Source organism: Mastomys coucha, unplaced genomic scaffold (assembly GCF_008632895.1).
Source record: "Mastomys coucha isolate ucsf_1 unplaced genomic scaffold, UCSF_Mcou_1 pScaffold9, whole genome shotgun sequence".
Lineage (NCBI taxonomy): Eukaryota > Metazoa > Chordata > Mammalia > Rodentia > Muridae > Mastomys > Mastomys coucha.
Genome location: NW_022196915.1, coordinates 89,075,306 through 89,090,601, shown reverse-complemented (window position 1 = coordinate 89,090,601; position 15,296 = coordinate 89,075,306). Strand labels below are relative to the sequence as shown.

The 15,296-nt window shown below is 40.7% G+C and overlaps 1 long non-coding RNA gene across 1 annotated transcript; it reads left to right on the top strand.

The window, feature by feature from the left end:
- The first annotated feature begins 3,835 nt into the window (after positions 1-3,835).
- Positions 3,836-14,364, top strand: LOC116085099. The gene is made up of 2 exons (XR_004116420.1): positions 3,836-3,927; positions 14,152-14,364. It is a non-coding gene; the product is annotated as an uncharacterized LOC116085099 (long non-coding RNA).
- Positions 14,365-15,296: the final 932 nt, after the last annotated feature.

Sequence of the window (15,296 nt, the reverse complement as noted above, 5' to 3'; positions counted from 1 at the left end):
TATTAGTTCAGGAAACTTTTCGACTACTCTCTAGTTTGCAAAGCAATTCTGCCTTGTGTGGTACTGCTCTTAGAGTTCTAACTATGTTTACAGATAGCAATAATGCTTGACTTCTATCTCTAACTCTGGAGACACCCTGTCTGATAAGGCAGCTTCCTTGTGGAATCAGTAGGTAATAATGCCTGGCCTCTATTACTAATTCTGGGGACTCCCTGTCTGATAAGGCAGCTTCCTTGTAAAAAATTCCAAACTAATAACAGCTAAGAAATCAATTAGAATCATTGAAACACTGTGGATGCCAGGAAACAATGTTAAATCCCAGTTTTAGCTATAACGTAATATTTCTTAGGGCACCTTTGTGCCTGAATAAAGAAAGCACACAGATCTCTCCACAGACTTTAGCAGAGACCAATCTGGAAAACATCAGAGCTAGGAGATGTCAGCGACTGAATACTCAGGAGGCAAGATCGCTCCCTTTGAAGCCGTACGCCTCAGGTCCGTGATCAGGTCTTTTTGGGTCTGACACACAGACATAACTGAAGTAGACAAGTGCTGCATGTCTACTTTTCTTACCATCTCTTCTCCCTTACTCAACCCCAACACACGCACATGCACATATAGACATCCACACACTCACATGGAAATAGACGCCACCCCCAGTTTCATAAGGCTTGTTTTCAGTTTACCACTGACTCAGGAAATTATTTTCTAACAGCATGTTTTCCAAAAATAAATCTGTATCTTGGAATCCCTGTACAGCCCCTAACTTATTGGCTGCAAATGCTTTCTTCTTTACATTCATTAAAGCCAAGACCCTTCCTTTCATAATCCTGGAAAGTTTAAATTATTGTTGCCTAAGATTGTGTTTTCATCTAAATGATCTCACCCTAAACTAGACTTAGCTTATTTGAAATTATTTGTTTGTTTTACTTATTTATTTATGTCTATATTTCTCCTACTGTTTTCTTTCTTTATTTTATTCTATTTTTGAGACAATTCACGTTATGTAGCCTTGTGTGCACCAGGCTGGCCTTGAACTTGCAGTGATCCTCCTATTCTGCCTGAGTTCTGGGATCAGAGCTGCCAATTACCACACTTTGGTTAACATACGAAGAAATGGTCCCCATGGTGATTTCTTATAAATGTTTATGATTTATCTATCCTACTTCCGTATACTATCTCTATTTATTTGGTGAGCCCTTTATTCTTCTCATTTAATAGTTTTCTCTTCTGATTTCATCTCTCTATATATCTCTTTTTCTGTCTCTGTCTGTCTGTCTCTGTCTCTGTCTCTGTCTCTGTCTCTGTCTCTCTCTCTCTCTCTCTCTCTCTCTCACACACACACACACACACACACACACACTTTCTCAGAAAACTGTTCTTGTGTCTTGAAAGCTATGAGATTACACGAACACAGGAACAGTAATAACTTATCCTAGAAATGTCAGGCACTGCACCCAGGAAATTTCACCAACATGACTGCTTAAACATGATCTGAACAAGAATGACTCCAATACACATGCTCACACAGCAAGTGTGAAGCTCATGACACTTCTATCCTAGACAAAGAACTACAGGCAACTAAGGAATGCTGAGAGTGGGAGAGACAGTCTTCTCCAGGGAGGAGCAAATGGACTAGTTATCTAAACAATACATAGCCCCAAAACCATACATAAAAGTAATTTCTTAAAAGGCATCATGCATATGTAGAATATTAGTAAGTAAATCTGCTCTATATCCGCCCAAGAGTAATGAATGCATACAGTCATACAAAATTCTGTAAACAAATCTTCGTGGCAGTGTGAACTCAAGTCCTACCCCCCACCCCCCAAGAGAACTCATCATTTCAATAGGAATTCTGTAAGGTTGACAAGTTAGAACCCTGGACACACAGGGCTGAAATGTTACAGATCCAAAACCAAAATATAATGGACTATCATCAGCCTTTAGCACTCCCCAACACATGTTTTCTCTTCATTTTTTGTTGTTGTTGTAAACTGGCCTCAAACTCAAAATTATCCTCTTGCTTCTGCCTCCTGAGTCCTGGATTAAATCCATTAGCCCTAGTAATAGCCTTGGTTAGCCACCTTTGTGTTTGTCTTGAAATCCTCTGACAATCAGGTTAATCCTTTTTGGAACTTACCAACTCACTTTAGTTTCTACAGACCCAAATACTAAATGTCTTCAGGTAACATCTGGGCCTAACATAGAGGTTTCTCTCCTTTACTACAACATTCCCACCTGATGCTCCCACCAATGTACTATAAAATTACTTTGATTTATGATATTCTTTATTCTGTTACCATAAAAATTCATGATACTGGTGCCATGATAGAATATGGTATTTGGAGTAACCCTAATATATGTTCCTAGGTCATAAGTCATTCATTCTTGGCTCTAGAATATACTGTTTTATCTTATCTTTGAGATGAACACTGTGGGTTTTGTTGTTGTTTTGTTTTATTTGTTTGTTTGTTTTCTCTAGTTTACATCAGCTTTGCTCATAATATTCTGAGCCTAGAAACAATCTAAATATCTACCAACTACTAGAGAAGCAGAGAATGTGATATCTGCACCATGGAATTCTATCCACAGAACGAAACAAAGTCCTGATAAATAGTAACTGTCACATGAATGGGCCTCAAAAAAAGATGTTAAGTCAAAGCCAGACATAAAGTTCAGATGCGAAAAATACTGAAATAGTCATACTATGAGGTGCCTTATGACAGTATGAAGAACTGGAGCCTGGGAGCCTGGAAAAGTGGCTGGCAGCCAGTGGCTACATGTTTCTTCCCAGTGTGACCAGGCTTTCCCAACAACAGTGTGCAACAATGGCTGAAAAATTGTCAATTTACCAAAAATGATTAGGTTCACACTGAAATTAGATACTCGGTTGTATAAACTGTATCACAGGATAGTTGTTTTCTCAAAAACAAAGTATAGACATTCACAAATTGTCAGTAAGCTCCACAGAAAAAGATGTGGTTTACAGAAATTCCAGAGTAGCAGTACTCCTGAACAGAGCTTAGTAAAACTCAAGGTAACTTAGGCTGGACAAAATAAATGCTATCTGCCAGAAAATTCTTAGTGCATAATTTTTTTTAATCGTCTGTTCTGCCCTTAGTGTGTCCTGTGCTTATAAGTGCAGTTTCTGTGTCTTTTTTTTTAAGTTGTGGTAACACACTAGCATTAACTTGACCATCATAAATATTCCCTTTGTTAATTGAAAATAGATTTTTTTTCATACAATATATTTGGATGACTGGTTCCCCTCCCTCCTCCTCGCCATTCCATTCCTCCATTCAGCTCCACACCCTTTCTTTAGAGAACAAACAGATATCTAAGGAATAATAATGAAATAAAATAGAATAAAATAAAAACACACAAACCCAAACAGAACAAAACAAACAGAAGAAAAAGAACCAGGGAAAAAAACATGAAAAACATATGACTCAGAGACACACATTCACACACAGACATCCCATAAAAACACAAACCTGGAAGTCATAATATATACACAAAAAACTTTATGAGACACTGAAGTTCCAATGATGCTTTTGAGCTTGTTTTGTGTTGGTCATCTATGGCTGCACATGGGACCTATCCGTAAGATTTATTTCTCCAATGACAACTCCCTTGGAGAAACTAACTTCCTTGGCAAATGGCTTTCAGAAGGAGACAGCTTCTGGGTTAGGGATGGAGGTATGGATCCACTTCCCCTTTCAGCTCTAAGACCCTTTCAGTCCTGTGTAGACTACCTCAGCCTCTGTGAGGTCATAAGAGCTTTGCTCAGTTGATAGGTGGCCTTGTTCTCCTGGGGTCCTCTACTCCTTCTGGCTCTTACACTCTTTCTGCCTCCTCTTCAACAAGTGAACCCTGAGGGAAGGGATTAACGGAGACAACAGCTTTTGAGCTGAGTGTTTGAAGGTATCTCACTGCATATGGTGAGGCGGGGGTGGGGTCTCCATATTTGCTCCTGCCTGGTACAGGAGCAAATTTCTCTGACAATGGCTGATCAAAATAAGGAGTTATCAGTATAGCAGACTGTCATTAGGAGTCATTGCTGAGTTCCTTTGGAGGAACAGTAGTTTGTGGTTTTCTCCTAGGTTTATGATCTATGTAGTCTCATGTTCTTGGTGACCCCAGCAGTGCTGGCATGAGTTCCATATGGAATTTGCCTTAAATCAAGTCAAACATTGGTTAGTTACTTCTCCAAGCTCTGTGCACTAGTGTGTCTTGCAGTCAGGGCACTGTTGTAGGTTGAAGATTGTGTAGCTGGTATTTCCCTTTGCTCTTTACCCTTTTCTTTTGGTGGCATGCAGAACACTGCAGTCCATAGGGGCGAAAGCTCTAGGTGGGCATCAGCTCGAGTTTTCTATGTTCGGTGAGTTGTATTTTGTCTGCAACAAGAGGGCTAAAGTTATTATGGAAGAGGGAGCTTCAGCTGAGAAAATACCCCAGCTAGCCTGGCTTGTGGGCAAGCATGTGCTGCATCCTCCTACCATTTTTCCCATTATTGAAAATAGCGTTATCTTACGTGGTATATCTTGATTATGGTTTTCCCTCCCTCTGCTCCTCCCAGCTGCTTATCAGATTCACACCCTTTCTGTCTCTCATTAGAAAACAAACAGACTTAATAAAATACAATATGATAAACAAAAACTAATATATTGGAATAGGATAAAAAAACAACAAAACAAAACTGAACCAAAACAAAAAACCCAAAAACAAAATAAACAAAAAAACCTGAAAAGTGTGTGTGTGTGTGTGTGTGTGTAAAATAAAATAAAAATAAAAAATAAGATTTTAAAAAAGCCCCTTATACAACTATGTTATAAGACAGAGAATATCCAGTAATGTGTTTCTTTTCCATTACAGCCTAGTGCTGGACATGCAGCCTACCCATAAGAGCAGTTTGTTTCGCCAGGGACATTCCCTTGCAGAAAACTAAACTATCTTTTGTAGCTGGTTATGTGTCAGAAATAGCCTCTAGGCTGAGGACGGAGGCATGTGTCTACTTCTCCTTTGACCTTTAGGAACCCATCTGGTGCAGACCTGCACTGGTCCTGTGCATGCTGCCTCAGTGTCTGTGAGTTCATATGTGCATCAGTCCTGTTGTATTTCGAAGGCTTTGATGGTGAATTCTCAGGGAATGCTTGCTAGGCTTGGGGACTGAGATAACAGGATGAGTGGGGAAGACGGCTAGAAGATCTATCCGTGGGATCCATTGAAGATAAGGGCAGAGAGGAAGGGAAGACCTCAACGAGTGTTCTGTGACACAGTTTGCGGGGTAAGACATGGGAGGTTGGATTTAGAGGAGAGGAAGAGGAAGGGGTAGATGGAGATCCAAAGATAGTCTACCTGCTTTCCTGACTGGAGTAGCCTGCCAGTTCCCAGGGAATCACATGTTTGTGGCTGCAATTAATGTGGGAGGGTTCAGCTCTCTGTGGTTGGTTCCAAGCCTTGGGCTGGTGGTCCTGGGTGTTGTAAGAAAATAGGCTGAGCAAGCCATGAGGAACATGTCAATTAGTATCTTTCCTCCAGGGCTTCTGCATCAATTACTACCCCACTTGAATTCCTGTCCAGACATCCTGAAGTGATAGGACATGATGAGGAACTATAAGCTGAAATAAATGCTTTCCTCCCCAAGTTGCTTTTGGTCATGGTATTTTACACAGCAATACAACCCAAACTAAGACATGTACCTTAGCTTGCTAACAGTTTCTTATAGATGGAAATTTAGTCCTGGGAGAGACCAGACCTAGTCTATAGCGTCTCTAATAGTAGTAGCATACATTACCACCTCCTTCACTGCATGTTTTCCCTATGAGCCCAGACATGGTACTAGGACCAGATGGAAAATAGGTATGGTATGTATGTATGTATGTATGTATGTATGTATGTATGTATGTATGGTTTGTTTAATAGAGTCATGACCTAATTTCCAGACTCCGAGCAGAGGACACATTAAGTCCAAACCCCAATCACTTCCCTTTCCCTGCCCTCCCTTAACAGCCTTAATGGCCTCAGGGCCAAGTGCCAAAGGACCATGAGCCATCTCCATGTCCAAAGTATTCAAATTAGCAATTAGTTGGGAAACCAGAATCCTGAAAATCTACAATTCTTTGACACAGATAAGTTGTTTCAGCTTGATGTTTCCTTTGCCCGACCTCGGAGTCATTTACTACAGGACCTCCAGGACAGCTTTGGACTGCTCTCTTTATACCTGTATGTAAGGAACTCTTCCATCTATCCAAGGGTCAGCACATTTTGTCCCACCGTCGAAAGGATCCCTAAGTCATGTAAAGCCACAGACAGTGTATGTGATTGCTAAGGAAGGAAGAGATACTCCTGTGGATCTTTATGTCTCAAGGGCTCTGGAATGAGCTACTCAAACTTCTCCTGCTCTAAGTTTTTTGTGAAGCCAGTCTAGCAACCCAAAGTACCTGTCCCTGATTTTCTTCACACGTTGTTGTATACAAGTATTCTCTCTAAAATATTTGCTGGCTGTTTATTCTCAGACAAAAGACCAGTAGTCACAGAACTAATTTTAATGAAGAGGCAAGTAACATGTCTTTTTATGAATTCTATACAAAATGCTACAGCAGCTAGGGAATGCTGAGGGTGGAAGAAACAGTCTTCCCCAGGGAAGAGCACATCCACTGGGTCGTCAATACCAAATGCTCAGCCCTGAAAACAGATACAGGTGAGAACAGGTTATATTTAAGAATATGTATATGTAGACATATATCTATATAGCAACAATTGATGAAAAAAAGGCCTTGAACTTCAAAGAGAGCAAGGAGGGTTATATAAGAGGGTTTGTAGGAAGAAAGGGGAAGAGAATAAATGATGTTATCATATTATAATTTCAAAACTAAAAGAAAATTTCAATATACATATATACATATATATACACACATATATGTACATATATATGCACATATGAATACATTTATACATATATACACATATAAATACATGTACACCCACACACATATATATGCATATATATGTGCACACACATGTGTACAGGCAGACAGATGGACAGACAGATAGATATTCCCTACTGCTAGGATTTTATCATATCCTAATGTGCTGTCTAGAGGTCTTGAGTTGGGTTTGTTTTCTCTGCTGCTGAAAGAATTAATAGGAAGAAAGTAAAACTCAGTCACTTTGAGCAAACATGTCTTATTCAAAGGGAAGGAGCCTCTCCAGATAGGAAGACACATCCCTGGGAAGGGGAAATAGACTGGAGGCAGGTGGGGGATGAGAGCAGGAGGAATCAGGCAGGGCATGGGGAAGGTTGGAGCAAGAGAGGACTGGAGAAACAACTGGAATTGGGGGGTTTCTGGGGTGAGGGGAGGCAACACAGAAACCTAGGGCAATGGAAACTCTCTGGAATCTATAGGAGTGCCGGTAGTGAAGTCTTAAAGCAGTGGGAAGATGGAGCCCAAGTGGCCATCTTCTATAACCAGGTCAGGCTCCCAGCAGTGGGACTGAGACATCAACCCAGCTACACAACCTTCAATTTACAATCTGTCCTGCTGGCAAGATGTGCTGGGGTAATGGTGGTACAGAATTTGTGGGAATGGCCAACCAATGACTGGTCCAACTTGAGGTCCATAACATGAGAGGGAACCCATGCCTCACACTGCTTTGGTGGCCAGGAATGAGAGGCAGGATAATCGAGAGACCCGGGATAAAGCCAAACATGATTGGTCAAAACAAAAAACAAACAAACAAAAATCATGAGTGAAAGTATTTTTAATGATATTCTGCTCTACTCATAGATCCATGCATAGCCCAGTTGTCATTAGAGGGGCGCCATCCAGCAACTGAAGGGAGCAGATGCAGACTCCCACTGCCGAACATTAGACAGAGGAAGGGAACCTCACATAACAGGGGAAAGAAGAATTATATGGGGAGGGGGTTGACATTAGAGCAGAGGCCACGGAGTCAACTAAACAGGGCTCATAGGGACTCACAGAGACTGAAGTGGCAACCATGGGCTCTGCATGGTCTGAGCTAGGGCCTCTGCACATGTGTTATGGCTGTGTAGCTCGGCGGTTTTTGCAGGACTCCTAACAGTGGAAGTGAGAGACGGCTCTGACACTTATGCTTGCCCTTGAGACCCTTTTCTTCCCACTGGGTTGACTGATCCAGCCTTGATACGAGGGCTTGTTCCTGTTTTATGGAAACTTGCTATGACATGTTTAGTTCATATACCTGGGAAGTCTGTTTTCTAGGTGTCTCTCTGTTTCTCTGTTTCTCTCCCTCTCCCTCTCTCTCTCCCCCATCTCTGGAGGAAGAGTGGATCTGGGGGCCAAGGGAGGTGGAAGGAGGGAATAGGAGAAGTAGAGGGAGGGGAACTTCTGTCAGGATTAATGTAGGAGGGAAGAAGAAAGTGAGAGAGGATAGAGACAGAGAGAAAGAGAGAGAGAGAGGGAGAGAGAAAGAGAGAGAGAGGGAGAGAGAGAGAGAGAAGAGTAGGAGATACAATACACACAGCACACAGTTAGACTCTTCAGAAGTAAAGAGGTGATTGGAATCTGAGATACTTTTTCTTCCTGGAGGGTTGGGAGTTTTAGGTGGCCTGGGAAAGGTCCCTCTCCCCTCCTGTTAGATTGGCCAGCTTCTAAAACAAAGAGTAGATTGACTTGCAGGCCATGAAAGCTTAAATATGGTACCAGGGCCTGCCTAGGATATATCTGGGCAGGTCAGCCAGAAGGGAGCTCATAGTTAGTGTGAAGGATAGGGAACATATCAAGTCCTGTCCTGGCTTAAAAAGAAGCCAGATATATGCTGTTGTGTTGTTTGTTTATGGCCTCTTTCCTTATCTGTCTGCCTGTCAGAGTCCTATCTGACTCATATTCTCTCGCCGAGAGACTTCAAAATGAAAGTTCACTGAAATACAGCAGTCAATCTTCCCTCTTCTCAAATACAAGTAAAAGCAGCATTTTTGTGCTTATAACATTTGAATGTGTAGGCTTCCAGAGATACAAACAATATTTCCTTTTTGACTGACTGGTGAGTTAGAGGTACTTCAGATAATTAAATATATTCCTCATTCTGCTTCCATCTGCCTTCTAGAAAGCTGACTGTTATTGTAAGAAGGTACTCATTGAGAAAGCAGCCTTTAGTGGTTCCAGATTTCCTTGGGTAAACTCTTACATCCAAGAACTAGCTGTGTGACGTACTTCAGTGTAGAGGAATGCATTGTTTACTCTGAGTTGTCTGGAGTCTTTTTCTCTAACTCAGAAGATTGCTCTTTATCCTACTCACTGGCGCAGCAGCATCAACAGGCAGGCCATTCGGGTCACATGGTATCTCTTGGAAGAGTGACCTGCTGACCTCCTCTAACAGATGACTTGCATGGTCTGAACTGCCTTCAGTCTAGCTTTCTAAAGTCGAGTGATACCAGGAGATAGAGAGACAGATGAGACTTAGAAAGTGAAGGACCTAGTGAGTGTTAGATGCAAGCGATCACTCAAATGAGCATTGAATTTACCACTGAAGATCTCTGTTTTCTCCATTAAAAGAAGTTCATCTACACTCCTGCAATCATTTGCATTTCTATGTACTTCTGAAAATCCACTAAAGTTTTCAAATACAGCCTCTGCGAGAACATAGTCTAGAGAGAATTTAAGCCCTGCAGTCCCTTTACTGGCTTGCCAAGTTCTAGAGATTTTTGTTTTCAATGTTGGGAGGACAGACGTGGAATGAGGTTAAGGCAGTGTTGTATTTTTGAATAGTTATTGCCTTGAGAATTTCCATATTAAAGGGCAGCACTGTCACATAGGAAGACTGTGGCCATAGATGGGCTTATGGAATTTCCCTGTGACAGAGAAATCAAATTGTGAAAGAATGTGACCTAGCAAGGCTTGCTTATCCTAAAAGCTGCTGCCAGAACAGGAAACACGGAAAGACCTCATCCTTACTCATGTTCATCTGTTTGCACAAATTAGAATTTTACTGTTCCTAGGCTGACGTTCATCAAAAGTTTAACACAGCTCTTCCATACCTGGTATGAACCCTGGAAAAGTCATGGGATTCTACTTCCATCAACTTAATCTCCACATGAAATTTGAGGTCTTGAACCACAAAGACCATAGTCTAAAGAGGTTGGTAATTTGGATTAAAGAAAAACTTTTGGAAAACCAGTTTTCCAAACATTTAAGTTCAGATCTGCACCTTTCCAATGAATGTGCATGATTGGCTAGGAGCTGGAAAGAGCCATCATTTTTCAATGTCAAAACCAAAATCTCTGGTTTTCACCAGTGAAGCAAAACTTTTCTCCGTGAGAAAATGTTACATAGAACCTAATTAGAAAACATGGAGAAAGAAGCTGGAGAGATGGCTCAGCGGTTAAGAGCACTAACTGCACTTCAGAAGGCCCGAGTTTGATTTCCAGCAACTACATGGTGGTTTATAGGCATCTGATACTCTCGTCTAGTGTGTCTGAAGAAAGGGACAGTGCACTCACATACATAAAATAAATAAATCTTTTAAAAAAAAACCACTGAGAAATAGAACCAATTCTTTTTTTTTTTTTTTGTATTTTTTTTCTTTATTTATATGCGAATTTCTCCATTCCCAGTTTCCCCTCCAAAAAACAAAAAAACAAACAAAAACAAACCCCTGTTGCCTCCCCCCTCCCCATGCCTGCCACTCCGCCCTCTCCCACTTTCTGGCCCTGGCATTCCTCTACACTGGGGCACAGAACCTTCACAGGGCCGAGGTCCTCTCCTCCTATTGATGATCGATTTTGCAATCCTCTACCATACACATGCTGCTTGAACAATCAGACCCCTCTATGTGCAGTCCTTGGTTGGTGGTTGAGACCCTGGGAGCTCCGAGGGTACTAGTTAGTTCATGTTGAACCAATTCTAAGCATTCTCAAATAAGAGCAGAGGAAGAGCTTTCCTGGGAGTGTGGTGTGCAAATTCTTGAAGTCGAGTCTGCATATTAGAAGAGACAATGATCAACGTTCTGAGCAGAAGCTACAATCACAGTTATCCACACATGCCCAGCTCCCAGAAAAGAAGTCTGTATACTCATGTGGTTATTTAAAGTAGTTACATGTTGAACAACATTTTAAAATAAAATTCTATTAATTAAAGATTTTACATGAGCTAAACTTTACATCGGGTTAAGTTAAACCTGAAATGTTATATTGGCTAAAGTTATAATTAATGCTAAGTTATAACTTTAATTCTACTCTCCAACTAGTTGTGACTGGGACTTGTTGACTTGTCAGATGGTCATAAGTAGCAATGTCTTCAGCTAGAAAACTCATTCATATTCTACTATTACTTTGTATACCTTAGCCTTGTCAGAATGGCCTTAATTCAAAGAAAGGAAACAAGGCCCTGTTTGATTAGCTTGCATTAAATATAAAATGTAAGAAGAGAGATAGGAGAATATGCCTTTGGCAGCCTACTGCACCAGGGACTCAGTACCCCTGCAGAACATGGAAAATAAAAGTTCCCACACAACATCCATTTCACTGTGAAAAGATTGTTGCACCATCAAGTGTTAGCATATGATGATATTGAAAGGACTATGAGAACTGAGCATTTTATATTTGCCAACCTATAGTTTAAGCCTCCAGGGTGTAGACGTTTATATTTTGTCTAGTCATCTTAAGCGTAGTTGAGCCCACGTCACCCCTGCTTTGCTTCAGACATCTACTGGAATCCTCAGTTGTAACAGGATATTACTTGGATTCTTTTGAGCTAAAGCAGAAGAGTTCAATGAGCAGAAGAACTCAGTGAAAAATCAAAATTTGTTTCTGTGGTATGTGGTAGACTTTAATTTCCTTTCGATTCTGTTTTAGGAAGTTATTAAAACCTCAGTTTTATTGGCTAAAGCATGTTTTATTTTTCCAATGGGAAACTAACTGGAAATACAAGTGAAAATGAAATCCAGATACATATGTTTGCACATATATCAGATACTCATGGAACAATGATCTTAGGCAACTCAAAAGCAAACTGGTTAGACTCCGGACTCTGAGGAAGGACTTAAATGCCACCCACAGGCTCCTCCTGCTTCCCTGTTTTAAAGGCTATCTTGTGCATACATAGTTGAGGGTTATAGATCTTGGGTTAAAATTCCAGTTCTAACTGTTGCCTCTCCATTGTTACGCATGCACATGGGAAGTTTCTACTAAAGGATTACATTTGGCAGCCACTCAGTGTCACTATCTTTTACCACGGGGTACCTGCTCTAAAAAATCAGAAAGAATTCACTTCCATTAAGAGTTTATGATTCCAAATATCTGAAAGTTGAGAGAAAACTGAGAGCTGATCTGGCACCAATCAACCAATCAATCAATCACATCTAAGTTGCTTTTGATGAGCCTCTCATCCTAGACACCCACACCATTGCTTGCTTATTTATCTCTGTGCCTCTTTAATTCTTCTCAAGTGTCCTCTTTTAATTTTCAGCCATCTCGAACTACAGGGACATGCAGTAGAGCCACCCCTCATCCCTCTCCTCACAACCTCACTTCTCACAAATCCCAAACTAATTTTAACTTTTCCTCAGCCCACTCACTTATACATCCTCAACACACACACAAACACACACACACACACACACACACACAAACACACACACACACGCACACACACACAGCCTCTCCTTGGAATGATTCAGTCTAAGAAGGGGTCACAGAGAATCCTAGAAGGACCTATAACCAGGACTTGTTTTATTGGCTTCATCTTTGCCTGCTCAGATCAGCAGCTGGTGGCTTTGAGATCAGCACCAGAGCTTGGTGGTTTCTTCCAGGTGTTCTTAGGAACACAGAGGACCAGCAGCTGGCCCCTTACAGCACTTTGTATCAACACATACGATTTTGTATGTGTTTCCAGGCTATTTAGCTATTTCCCACGTCATCTCAAGTAACATGTGAGTACCATTATTGCTGAGTGGTTTTAGAATCAGTGGAAAATGCAGTGCTATGGCCCTCTTCCAGAGAAAGGATCTACATAAGAGGCCAGGGATCCTAGTGTCCTGCCTTACAATGGCTCTTTCCAACATTTCCAGAAATTTTCCACTGACAGCAGATGAGAAAGGATATATGACCTCCAAGGTTGTGACACATAACTCGAAGTTTCACAAATTTAGGAAACTTGGCAAGCACACATGTATTTTATATCCTGGTAGTTCAACTAAAATAATCTGTGATATTTGAAATATATTAAATAATACATTTATATTCTTCTTGGTGAAGAATGTATGGCTCCTCACCTTAACCCTTCAATCTCTTAGTAATTGCATTTTGCTTGCCTAAGGAACCTTTCTGTAACACACCAGGAATGGGAAAAAAAAAAGTGAAAAGGGAGGAGAAGGCAGCATCTACGCTAGCTTCCCACATAGAAGAGCTTTCCTTTCTTTCTCGCCTTCCTTTCTTTCATATATATATATGGAATATATATGGAATATATATATATGGAATATATATATGGAATATATATATGGAATATATATATATGGAATATATATATACATATATATATATTTTTTTTTTTTTGAGATGGGGTTTCTCTGTAACAGCCAGGGCAGTCCTGGCTATCCTGGAACTCACTCTGTAGACCAGGCTGGCCTCAAACTCAGAAATCGTCCTGCCTCCGTTCCCAAGTGCTGGGATTAAAGGCGTGTGCCACCACTGTCTTACAATATTTATTTATTTATTTATTTAGCACTGTGAATTGAACCCAGTTTGGGGAGGGGGGTTCTTTTGCATGCTCAGCAAGCATTCTAACACTGATGTAACCCTCTTTTGTACTTTCCTTATAAAAGCAAGGGCTCGTGAAGTTTCCTAGATATGCCTTGACCTTGTAATCTTCCCACCTCAGCCTCCTGAGTAGCTGGAATTACGGTGTCGGGCTAAATTTTACCAAGTGATTACTGAGTTTCAAGAGTTATGGAAAACCTTTGGTAAGCAATAGCTTAGTCTTAAAACAACATCATCAGTTTGTATCAATAGTATCCTTAATTTATAGATGACCTGAATGGAATACAAACATGTCAAACAACTTGCCAGTCATATATTTTGATGTACAAAAACTAAGGATTCTCAGTATAAAGCTCCTCCGTGGTGGAAATTATTCATTTTTTCCTTATTCTTCATTAATTTAACAGTTTCCTATCAGAATCTCAGAAGACAAGGTACCTAGAAACTCAAGAGGGTCTTGAACAATCAACACAGACCCTTTAGGAGGGTAGTACCAAGAAGGCTCTTCAGGGCTGGAGAGATGGCTCCGCCATTGAAGGCTAGGCTCACAACCAAAAATATAAGAAGGCTCTTCAGGGACAAAACTGAAGGAACTAATTAATATGTAAATAAACTTATCTGTTCAATCCCTTTTCTACTTTCATTTTATCAAGCTCTTGAAGGAAGTTATTTCATAAATAAAGTCTCTTTGATCCCTACAGTGCACGTAGTCTATATTGGTTACAACTAAACCTATGCTCCAAGACACGTGTCCTAGGAAGGCTTAGTGTACCAGATGTGGTGACTCAGCTCTGTTCTCTTCATGCCCTAAAGAGGAAGCCAAGCCCTCCCCTCTCTTACATCTCTGGTGTAGCCTGTTCCTTTAAAGTTTCTCACCCACTTTCATCAGCCTTGTCCAGGCAATGAATGAACTTCAAATAACTAACAAGAAACTAGGCCACAGTTGAAGTAGATCTTAATAAATCTCTCTTCGTAGAACACTGAGGTCCTGTAGAAACCAGAGCTCAGGAATACTCCCAGTTGTTCTATGAGCCACAAACTAGATATGAAAACTAATTGTAAAGCTTAACTAATTTATACCTAAATTGGGTTAAGAATAAAAGGTCTTCTCTCAGGTCTCGGTTCTTTTATCAAGCCAGCAACTGCTTCACTGACCTACTTTAAGTATGAAAGATCTATATTCTTAACATGTCTCTGCAAGTAGCGTTCACTTTAGCAGTGTGCCAGTGTCTTTTGTAAGGCTTTGGATGACAACATAAGTCAGCATTCAAGACCTTACATGAGGGCCATCCCAAGAAATTTCCATTTTAAATCTCATTCCAAAAATATGCCATCTCTGAAGAATAGGTTTTTTGTATACTTCATCCGGAAAATGAAAACCACATTCCCTGTTTCCCCTTGCATCACTTGCCAGGATTCTGAGCTCAATCAATGAGTCAATGAGTCAATGTATTTCAGGTGCTTGCCACTGTCTTTTAGTATCTCCTGTTGCTTCAGTAATTATCAATCCTTAGTACACAGTAGGTTCCTCTTCTGTTTCAAAAATGCCTGA